General features: G+C 48.1%; 1 protein-coding gene across 1 annotated transcript in view; it reads left to right on the top strand.

Moving 5' to 3' along the window:
• Positions 1-10,000, top strand: part of foxo1a (forkhead box O1 a) — a 26,015-nt gene that overhangs the window by 13,289 nt on the left and 2,726 nt on the right.

The following is a 10,000-nucleotide window of genomic DNA, read 5'->3' on the forward strand; positions in this document are numbered from 1 at the left end:
GTGTTAACACCAGAATAACTACCCCCAGTGATGTGTTAACACCAGAATAACTACCCCCAGGCTCCACACGGGCACTGTTCTGTGAGCCTGTAGCTAGCATGCTGCCTGTAGGAGACCCCACCTCACCAGTACTGACACAAGCTAGTGTGCCACTCTCACACTGGGTCTTTATACCCCCAGTACACACACACACACACAAACTCCAAAATATCGTGTCCACCACCCGAGCGCAACAAACACAGCTCTGTCCATTCATGGCATCACTCTGAGCAGAGACAGCAGCAGAGACACTCACGCAGCGGGGCCTGGGATTACAGAGCAAAGCAAGATGACAGAGAAGTCTCACTATTTCGAGTTTTCCTGCCACTAAAATCGTAGCGCTGTAAAGCACGTCCACTTCCAACGAACTCATGTTCAGCGTGTTAGTGAGCAATCACCATTAGTGCCTCTGAGGGAAAAAAAGCTGCACAGCTGATCTGAATCTTAAAGGAATACTTCATTCAAAATGTGGCTAACTGATCGAACACCATATTGGTTAGCAGTAACTCCCCTAATTTACTTCCCACTTATTCCTTATCAGCCGCGTTTGTCCGTTTAGCCTGAGCTCTTAACAGAGACACTAAGCAGCTCTGGGCCGCGCAGCCCTCGCTGAGGTGCTTCCTGTCAGTACAGGGGATGTGTGTGTGTGTGTGTGTGTGTGTGTGTGTGCAGCGTGCAGGGGAAGGGACCGTGTGCGAGAGCTTCGGTTTCCTCCAGACATCGCAACCCCGCCGCGTGCATTCTCTCGTTTTGATTCATCCCCCGCTTTCATACTGATGTCATACATCACACTGGATCATTTAGCGACGCCATTGTTTACAGCGTTACGCTGTTTTCTGGTTGTTGTGTTGTTTTGTGAGAAACGCGTTCGTTTTGCCAAAGGGAAATGGTTTTTAAAAAGAGGCTTTTTTTTTTGTAGTAAATTATTTACGGACTCCCAGCCTCCGTGTTCCTGCCTTCCTCCTTTTCCTCTGGTTTTGTTCTCGGAGTGGCGCGTTGTGATTAGCAAACGTCAGCGCTTCAACCCTTTGTCCTCACGCTGCTGCCGTGCTCGCTCTTGCCTTGCGAGGGGGTGACTCTCCGTGACTCTGGTGTTTTTTCCACGAGCGCGGAGGCATTAACGGTGCCGGTATCAGCACGAGCCAGCACTTCCTGTGCGGATACTGTGGAAGAAGGTACACACGCTAGGGTGAACTCTTTTGACCTTTGCCCCAAGCCAACATCCATGGCTGGTTCATTCCAGCCTGAATACCACAGAGGGGCCCCTTACACTACACACACACACACACACACACACACACACACACACACACACACACACACACACACACACACACACACACACACACACACACACACACACATACACACAACACACATCAGTATTTGAGACTATTACTAATTCTTATTTTCTGGCACCATTCAAGTCTAACCAAAGCAAATATAATAATGTTTTGTAATGTTATTCATTCAGCTGTATATCAGATTTGGCATGCAGACCCTCATACACACAGAACTTGGGTCCAGTCCATTCTTACTCATGGGCCACTTTCCTCTGCTCTGAACAAAAACATTCAAAAGCATTTATGTGAAAAAACATTATGTGAAACAAAAACTCATCACTATTTAACAGTTAAGAAAAAGCTACAGTCCGCTGTGTGTGTGTTCTCTGTGTCGTTCTGTGTGTGTGTTCTCTGTGTCGTTCTGTGTGTGTTCTCTGTGTCGTTCTGTGTGTGTGTTCTCTGTGTCGTTCTGTGTCTGTGTTCTCTGTGTCGTTCTGTGTGTGTGTTCTCTGTGTCGTTCTGTGTGTGTGTGTTCTCTGTGTCGTTCTGTGTGTGTGTGTTCTCTGTGTCGTTCTGTGTGTGTTCTCTGTGTCGTTCTGTGTGTGTGTGTTCTCTGTGTCGTTCTGTGTGTGTGTGTTCTCTGTGTCGTTCTGTGTGTTATTAAAATGAGTTTGCTAGGAGAGCTTTATTCATGTTAAACTGTTCTTTACCCATCATGTATTCTCTCTCTCTCTCTCTCTCTCTCTCTCTCTCTCTCTCTCTCTCTCCCTTTCTCTCCCTCTCTCTCTGTCTCTTTCTCCCTCTTTTGCGTTCTCTCTCTCCGTAACTATTTAAACCCTCATCTGTTGATATGAAACACACACATGAAATAGGTGTGGTGTAAACAGATCCCATAAACTACACAGAAATGGAGCTCTGGAATAACACTGATCTGAGACCAGTACCAATCATTGGTACTTTTGTGTCTTCTAATTGTGTAAAACGAATTTGTGTGGAGCGTCGTGGGTATTTTACATTTTTTTAAGTCAGTAAAGTTGCTTCTTCTTTCTGTTCTGCGCGTACAGCTGTGCGTGTGCTAAAGGCCCGCTAGCACACAAGCGTCTCGCTGCCTTTAACCCGCTGTAAGCAGCTCGAGGTCGGGGGACTTGACACAAGCACTTTTTCCTGGAAGCCGACGAGAGAAGCCAGAGTAACGGATTCAGGGTCCTCACACTGAGCGCTCTGTCTGTCAGGCCTGATGTAACCACTTGAGTCAGTCACGTCTCTATGACCGACCTCCACAGCAACACAAGCACCAGGATCAGCTGGGCCTTACACGCGCCTGTGTGTGTGTGTGTGTGTGTGTGTGTGTGTGTGTTTGAAAAGAGGAGGAAATGGTATGAGAGAAGAGAAGTGAGGAAGCCCCTGACAGTTCTTGCCACTAAAAGGGACATCACGTAGTCCCAAGATAACGTTGCTAATGTTTTTTATTCTTTAATAATATCTCGGTGACTGTGATCAATATAGCTGACAGCAAAAACTTTCAAAAGTGGCACTTCTAAAATGATCTAAACTTTACTTTGTTCAGTATCATTTTTGCATGGCTCTGTTTTCCTCCATCAAGTATTTTGGGACGTCCTTCTAGCCAGCTGAGCTGTGATACCATGGCAACGTCCGGTGGTTGCCGGGTACTTTAGAAGTGTGGTGCTGAGTGCACTGCTGCAGAGAGGAAGTGTCCCCCATGTGGTCTGCCCTGTGCTGTCCGCTCACGAGTGTTGGCGTGTCGACTCTGGAAAACTAGGACAGCAGTGCCCGCCCCTGATTGGTTGAGGTGATGTCTCACAGTGCAAACACAGGAAATCAACACACGAGTTGCTATTGTCACCTTCCTTGCAGAGGTTATTAGACTTTTCTTCCATCACAACCCTTCTGTGTTATGGTTTGATTGTTGTTTGTGAATGGCTCAGACTATACAGGGCTGTCACGTGTGTGCACTAGAGGCTAGTGTGGCTAGGGCAATCGCACTAGGGGCCAGTGTTACTGGTGCAAACGCACTAGGGCTATTTTGCTAATCAGCTGTTGTGTGAGGTGTAATGTGTAGATCTCTGGGCTGAGATGGAGACCCCAGTGCAGGGAAGCACTCTGAGCTACACCTCAACTACGCCTCAACGACACCTCACTTACACCTCAACTCCATCTCAGCTACTTCTCAACTATACCTCAGCTCCATCTCAGCTACTTCTCAACTATACCTCAGCTCCATCTCAGCTACTTCTCAACTATACCTCAGCTCCATCTCAGCTACTTCTCAACTATACCTCAGCTCCATCTCAGCTACTTCTCAACTATACCTCAGCTCCATCTCAGCTACTTCTCAACTATACCTCAGCTCCATCTCAGCTCCATCTCAGCTACTTCTCAACTATACCTCAGCTCTATCTCAGCTACTTCTCAACTATACCTCAGCTCCATCTCAGCTACTTCTCAGCACGTCCTGCTCCTGCAGGTGTGTTTGCTCTCGGGTTCCTCTTGTCCTGCTGAAGTGGTCCTCACTGCTGTCCTGACTGTGGTTTCCTGTGTAGCACTGCTGAGGTGGGATCAGGTGTTGTATTTTTACACATACACATGGAGAGCGACACTCTACACTGTCTAGATGTTCAGATCAAAACACCTGTTTCAGTGTCTTCAGAACTGAGTTGTGTTTGTAAGTCTCCTCCTCAGACAGCGTTTCTGTCCCAGGACGTCAGTGTCATCTACAAAGTTAAGGAGCAGGAAGTGTGTAACAGGAAGTGGTGAGGTACATTATCGCTGCCACAGGGGCAGCTCTAGGTGGAGATACTCAGAGGATGGGTGTCTACAAGCTCTGAGACTTGTAGTTTGGTTACAGGTATTGCTGTGATAAATCAGAACAGACTGAATCTGGGCTTCTGCGGTGTCCTGAGTTGACCCTGTGTGACTGAAGGCCGGGCAGTTCAAGATTCTCCCTTAATAGCGCACACCTTTAACGTTTATTACTTTACAGGCCACACCCATTGATTTGGCCACTCCCACTGCATTTTGAAGTCTGGGGCTGCTAGTGAGGGCCGTGTACTCAGGTGTGATGACGATGGGAATGAGTGGGAGGTGCTAGTCCTCGGAGAGGCGGAGCCATAAGTATGAGCAGGTGTAAATTTCCAGCTATCCACACTGAATCTTTAGGATGTATATATAAAACGTAGTTTTTTACTTGTGGGATTGCACAACTAAAAATGCCAGTTAGATGTAGATGGCATCAAATGTCTTAGCTTCTGCTTAGCAGTCTGCTACAGTGGGATGTTAGTGGTTCCTTTCCTCTCCTGGGTTTGTCAGGTTATTGGCTCTGATGATTACAGATGTTTAAATGTGTCGGTTTACTTCTCCCTGGAGCTTTGCCTGTCTTCACTTTCTTCACACTGCAGTGTCATAGCGGACGTCACAGCACTCGTGTTGAAGCAGAGGACTGTGTGTGTGTGTGTGTGTGTGTGTGTGTGTGTGTGTGTGTGCATGGTCAGTCCTCCCATGCTGTCATCTGTGCATGTAAGTGTCCAAGTTAAGAGCATTCCAGTGTGCAGCAGCTGCACGCAAACACACTGAACACCCAGACAGTGCTCCAGGTAGAGAACGGTTTAAGGTGGACCTTCCTCCTCCTCCTCCTCCTCTGCCTCAGGATTAGGGTTAGCGGTTCTCAGGTTCAGGCCTAAAATTCCAACATTTTCTTACCCAACTTTACTGTCCTAAGAGCAGTAATTTATACTCAGGGTGTTAGAGACTGCTGCACTGTTGATGAGATAATAACAGGTCTGGGCTGTCTCTCAGTCTGCTGGCTACACACACACACACACACACACACACACACACGAACACACATAGAGTTGTCAACAGATTTCATCCAGACATGACCTAACCCAAGCTCCCTGCTCCAACCGCGGCCTGCGTGGACTGCACTGGGGGTTTGGACTTGGACATTTCTAAAGCTGCTCTGTGACAACATCTGGTGTAAAAACACTATATAAATACATTTGGATTGATTTTGATTTGAGCCAGCATGGCCACCCTCTGCCTGGAGGGCAAGAGAGAGAGAGAGGGGGGGGGGGGGGGGGGGGGGGGAGTGAGGGGAGAGAGGCTGGGATGAGGGAGGCTCACAGTGCACCTCCTCACACTGGGACTGTACGCTTGCTGGCATCCTCACCTCATTCTGCCCCTCCAGAGAGGAGCTCTGATGTGGCGCCCAGACGAGCTCCGGCGGGGGGTGAAGGGTGGCACTGGAGATCCCACGACGTCAGCAGTTCTCTCAGCCAAGTCTAGTCTGAAGGCTTCACTGAACAGACAGACACACAGAGAAAGAGGAAAAAAAAAAGAGAAAGTGAGAGAGACAGAAATATGGATTGAAAGAGAGAGAGAGAGAGAGAGAGAGAGAGAGAGAGAGAGAGAGAGAGAGAATGAATAGAATGGCATTTAGTGTTGAGGGATTGAAAGCAACAGAGAGAAACTGCCAGTGTCCTTGGCGTGAACTGGCTCACACACATCACCCCCAGCTACACACACACACAGACATGCACACACACACACACACACACAGGCACGCAGACATGCACACACACACACACAGGCACACAGGCACGCAGACATGCACACACACACAGACATGCACACACACACACACAGGCATGCTCAGACATGCACACACACAGCTATTGTGTATGTAAACAATTTACAGGCACAACAGCCTATAAGAAAAAAAAATATCAGTCTGCAAAGGAATTTCACATTAATATTATTAATAGTAATTATTATATTATTTATATAAATTATAATATTCATATGGAAATTATTATTGACATTAATATTGAAAAGGTTTTGTCAGTGTACTTTATTGTATTCTAATGGTGATTTATTATAATGATATAAGTTGACCAATGTGATAACTATAAGATAGCAGTGCTTGGTCTATTTCAGTTTGGACTAAATGTGAAACATGACAGCATGCGATTGGTGGGAGTGTTTGTGAGGCCGAGTGAAGGAGGGAGAGTTATCAGAGCTAGACCTCTGCGGTCTTAGTGTTTTGTGCAGGGTTCTGTTCTCTCATTCTCTGTAGCATGTGTAATCGCCACTGGCAACCCAGCCAAAACAAAAAGGCTGTTAGGGGTGGGCGTGGCAGAGTTGTCAGGCCTCGCCCCTGCCTCGCTGGCATTCCATTCTTCTCACACACATCTACACTCTGACCTGCAGGCTGTGTTTCCTGAAAGGCAGGAAGTGTGACTGGCTTCCTGCAATGGTCCTCTTTCATGTGGTCACTTCCTGGTGTTTGGCTGTTGCTGATTGGCGGGCTGCTGATGTATTTTCTGCCCTCTCCAGCCAATCACAATAGCTTCAGACCTGCTGGAACAGGGAGCTGTGAGCAGGAATTAGAGCACACAGACTTATTTGAGTGTTGACCAAGTGTACCTTCTTGCTGTGGTGCTGTGTGACTAAACTCTCTACACAACCCTAACCATGGTGTCCACGGACCAGGTCCTCCCACCGTGGGGCAGCAGAGGCCAGAGTCGTCCAGAAAAGCCCCTGAACGACACCCGTCAAGATCAGCATGCTTTATCTCACACAGACTGCTGCCCCGTTTAGGATGTGGCCTTGTATTGTTGTGGTATTTCTGGAATGGTGGGACTGTTGCAAACCAGGGATTAGAGAACTGCTCCGGCAGAGCGGCTGACACTGGGGTTTGGAAACCTGGCTCAGGAATGTGGGTTGGGACAGCGTAGGATCCCATGGTCACCGTTTCCTAGGCGACTGCGGACTTGACATGATCAGCTCTGAACTTTGAACACTGATTAGGAGGAATGCTGTGGCTTCTGTCTTTCACAGCTAATAAATAAACTATTGTCACAACACAACAAGGGTCTCTACAAAAGAGGTCAAAACTACAGCACTGTCATAGTAGACACGGGATATATCCAGTGTGTAGGCTACGTCTCCTACTCATTATTATTATTATTATTATTATAATGAGATGTGGTATCCTGTTTGTTTGCCTCTGTAGCGTGTTTGTTAGCTTTGTACTTTGCTAATACAGTTTGGACTGTAAATTCACACCCTTAAATATAGAGTGGTGCATTCATTACAGACACACTCTCTCTCGCTCACTCTCTCTCTCTCTCACACACACACACAGTCTCTCTCTCTCTCTCTCTCTCTCTCTCTCACACACACACACACACACAGACACACTCTCATGCACACGCATAACTCTCTCTCTCACACTCACACACACACACACACACATACACACACTCATGCACACACATAAACTCACACATACACTCTCATGCACACTCATAACTCTCTCTCTCTCTCTCTCTCTCACACACACACACACACACATTCAGCAACACACATACACAAACACACTCAAATACATGCATGTGCAAAGACAAACAAATGTGCATGCACATGCATGCATGGACACATACACACACACATGCACACACACACACACACGTGCATGCACACACACTTGCACGCACGCACACACACACACACACACACACGACCTAAAGTAGGAAGCTGGTCTTCTCTGAGTCTGGCGTGCTGTAAACACTAGTTTGCCAGGCTCGTCTGACAGAGCACGCAGAGTTCTACTCTGGTATTTCCTCTGCTCTTCCTCAATAGGCCTGTAACAAACTCTCAGTCTCACTTCTGCTGTCAGACCCCCTCACCCTCTCACAACACCCGTGTGGTTCAGTGCTGATGTGTGTTAAACATGCTACACATTGGCTACAGTTTTTTCCAGTTGTTGCATCATTAGGTTTAGTAAAATTCTGGTCTGGTCTTTGGATAAATTCCTTCCAAATGGACTGTGAACCGGAGTGGAGCTCCAGGCCTACGGACCTCTGTGTGGAGTCGGCTGGCGTCGGCTCGCCCTGCACTAAAAACCCTGCTGTCGCTGTTCCGGGGTATCATAGGTAATGCACACGGCTTCAGCCGTGTTGGGAGGTGTTAGGTGGTGTGTGTGTGTGTGTGCGTGTGCGCGCGAGTGCCTGTGCATACACACACACACACACACACACACACAGGTTAGACGAACTATAGAGAACATCTTAGACTGCTTAATGCGCTGGTACTCCTGGACTGGCACTTGGTGCTCCTTCTCCATGCTGTCATAGCAAACAGTTGAGAAGCTTCTCAGTCCTGCTCTCCTTCTCTTGCTTTACTGCTCCCATTGGGTCGCCACGGTAACTCCCTCTGCTCTCCCACCGGGTCCTCCACGGTAACTCCCTCTGCTCTCCCACCGGTTCTCCACGGTAACTCCCTCTGCTCTCCCACCGGTTCTCCACGGTAACTCCCTCTGCTCTCCCACTGGGTCTCCACGGTAACTCCCTCTGCTCCAGAGACTTTGTGGTTGTGTTTCACCTCTCACTCGTGATTCTCTGAATCTTCCTGGACAGATGATGTCATAGGACGTCTCACTCCCAGTCACCTGCTCTTCCGCAAGACCAGGAAGGTTATTTTTGCATCCTGCCCAGGTTCAGCGGTCACTCTGAGATCACCCATGAAGGTTCAGATGATCTCAGTTGCATGGTCAGCACTGAAGTGAAGGGAACAGTCTAGCCATAATGATTAGCACATGTGTCTGTGCCTCTCTGAAGTTGTTGACCCAGCTGAGACTCTCACGTTGACCTCCCTGAAATACTCCAGGATGAGAGTTTTCACTCTAGTTGGAACATGGCGTCTCTCCGGTTTCCTGAACCAGTTTGTGTGGAATTGAGTCATAAACCATTTACCAGCTCTTGGCATAGAAGCACCACATTCCCTGTTATCCCTTATAAAGGACACACAGCCCCAACCATAGAATCTCTCTCTCTCCCTCCATCTTTCCCTATTTCTCTTTATTTCTTTGCCTCTCTCTCCCTCTTAGTCACAAGGCCTCTAAATGAATTCTAAGCTTTTTAGTCAACAAACAACACACCCCAGGCTGCACCTGTCCATTAACAGGTCAGTTAGACATTAGATGCACGATCCATTAGGCCAGTATCTCAAAAATGCTCAGTTTTTTCGGGTCTGGGAGAAAAGGCTCTAATGGTGAAGATCGCTATGACAACTTGAGTATCCACGTGAATATTTCCCTGTAATGTGGGTCTCTGCGTTTCCCCGGAATTCTGCCGTTGTGGACTAAAGCGCTCCAGGGAGGGCCATCTGTGCTTGTGAGAGCAGCCGACGTGCGCTGCCTGAGGTTTAACCCTCACAGGAGAGCACAGGTCTCAGACGCACGCACAGAGGCTCAGCTGGGCTGAGACGTGCCTCTCGGCGTGTGGTAGTGTGTGCCACCGAGCTCCCCTGTCTCTGACAGCTTTATAAAAGAGTTGGAAGTGTTGCCGACGGATACGCCACCCACACTCTTGATAGGCGTGTCCTCTACCTCCAGACCTCATTCAGAACTGATAAGTGGAAGGAGGGGGCGCGCGTTTGCACGTGATGACATCATCAGCACGAGACGTGGAACAGTGGAATAGTTGTGATTGATAGGGGGATTGATGTGAACTATTTGATTGTGTTTGTTCATGTAAGATGGGGACTGCACTCAAAATAAGTCAAAATCCACCAACGCCGCTGCTGGGTGGTCAGAAGAGGGCGCCCCCAAACCTGTGGGGGGCAAATAGAGAAAAGGTGAAGACAAAAGAAGAAGCTGA

Source organism: Electrophorus electricus, chromosome 15 (genome assembly GCF_013358815.1).
Source record: "Electrophorus electricus isolate fEleEle1 chromosome 15, fEleEle1.pri, whole genome shotgun sequence".
NCBI lineage: Eukaryota > Metazoa > Chordata > Actinopteri > Gymnotiformes > Gymnotidae > Electrophorus > Electrophorus electricus.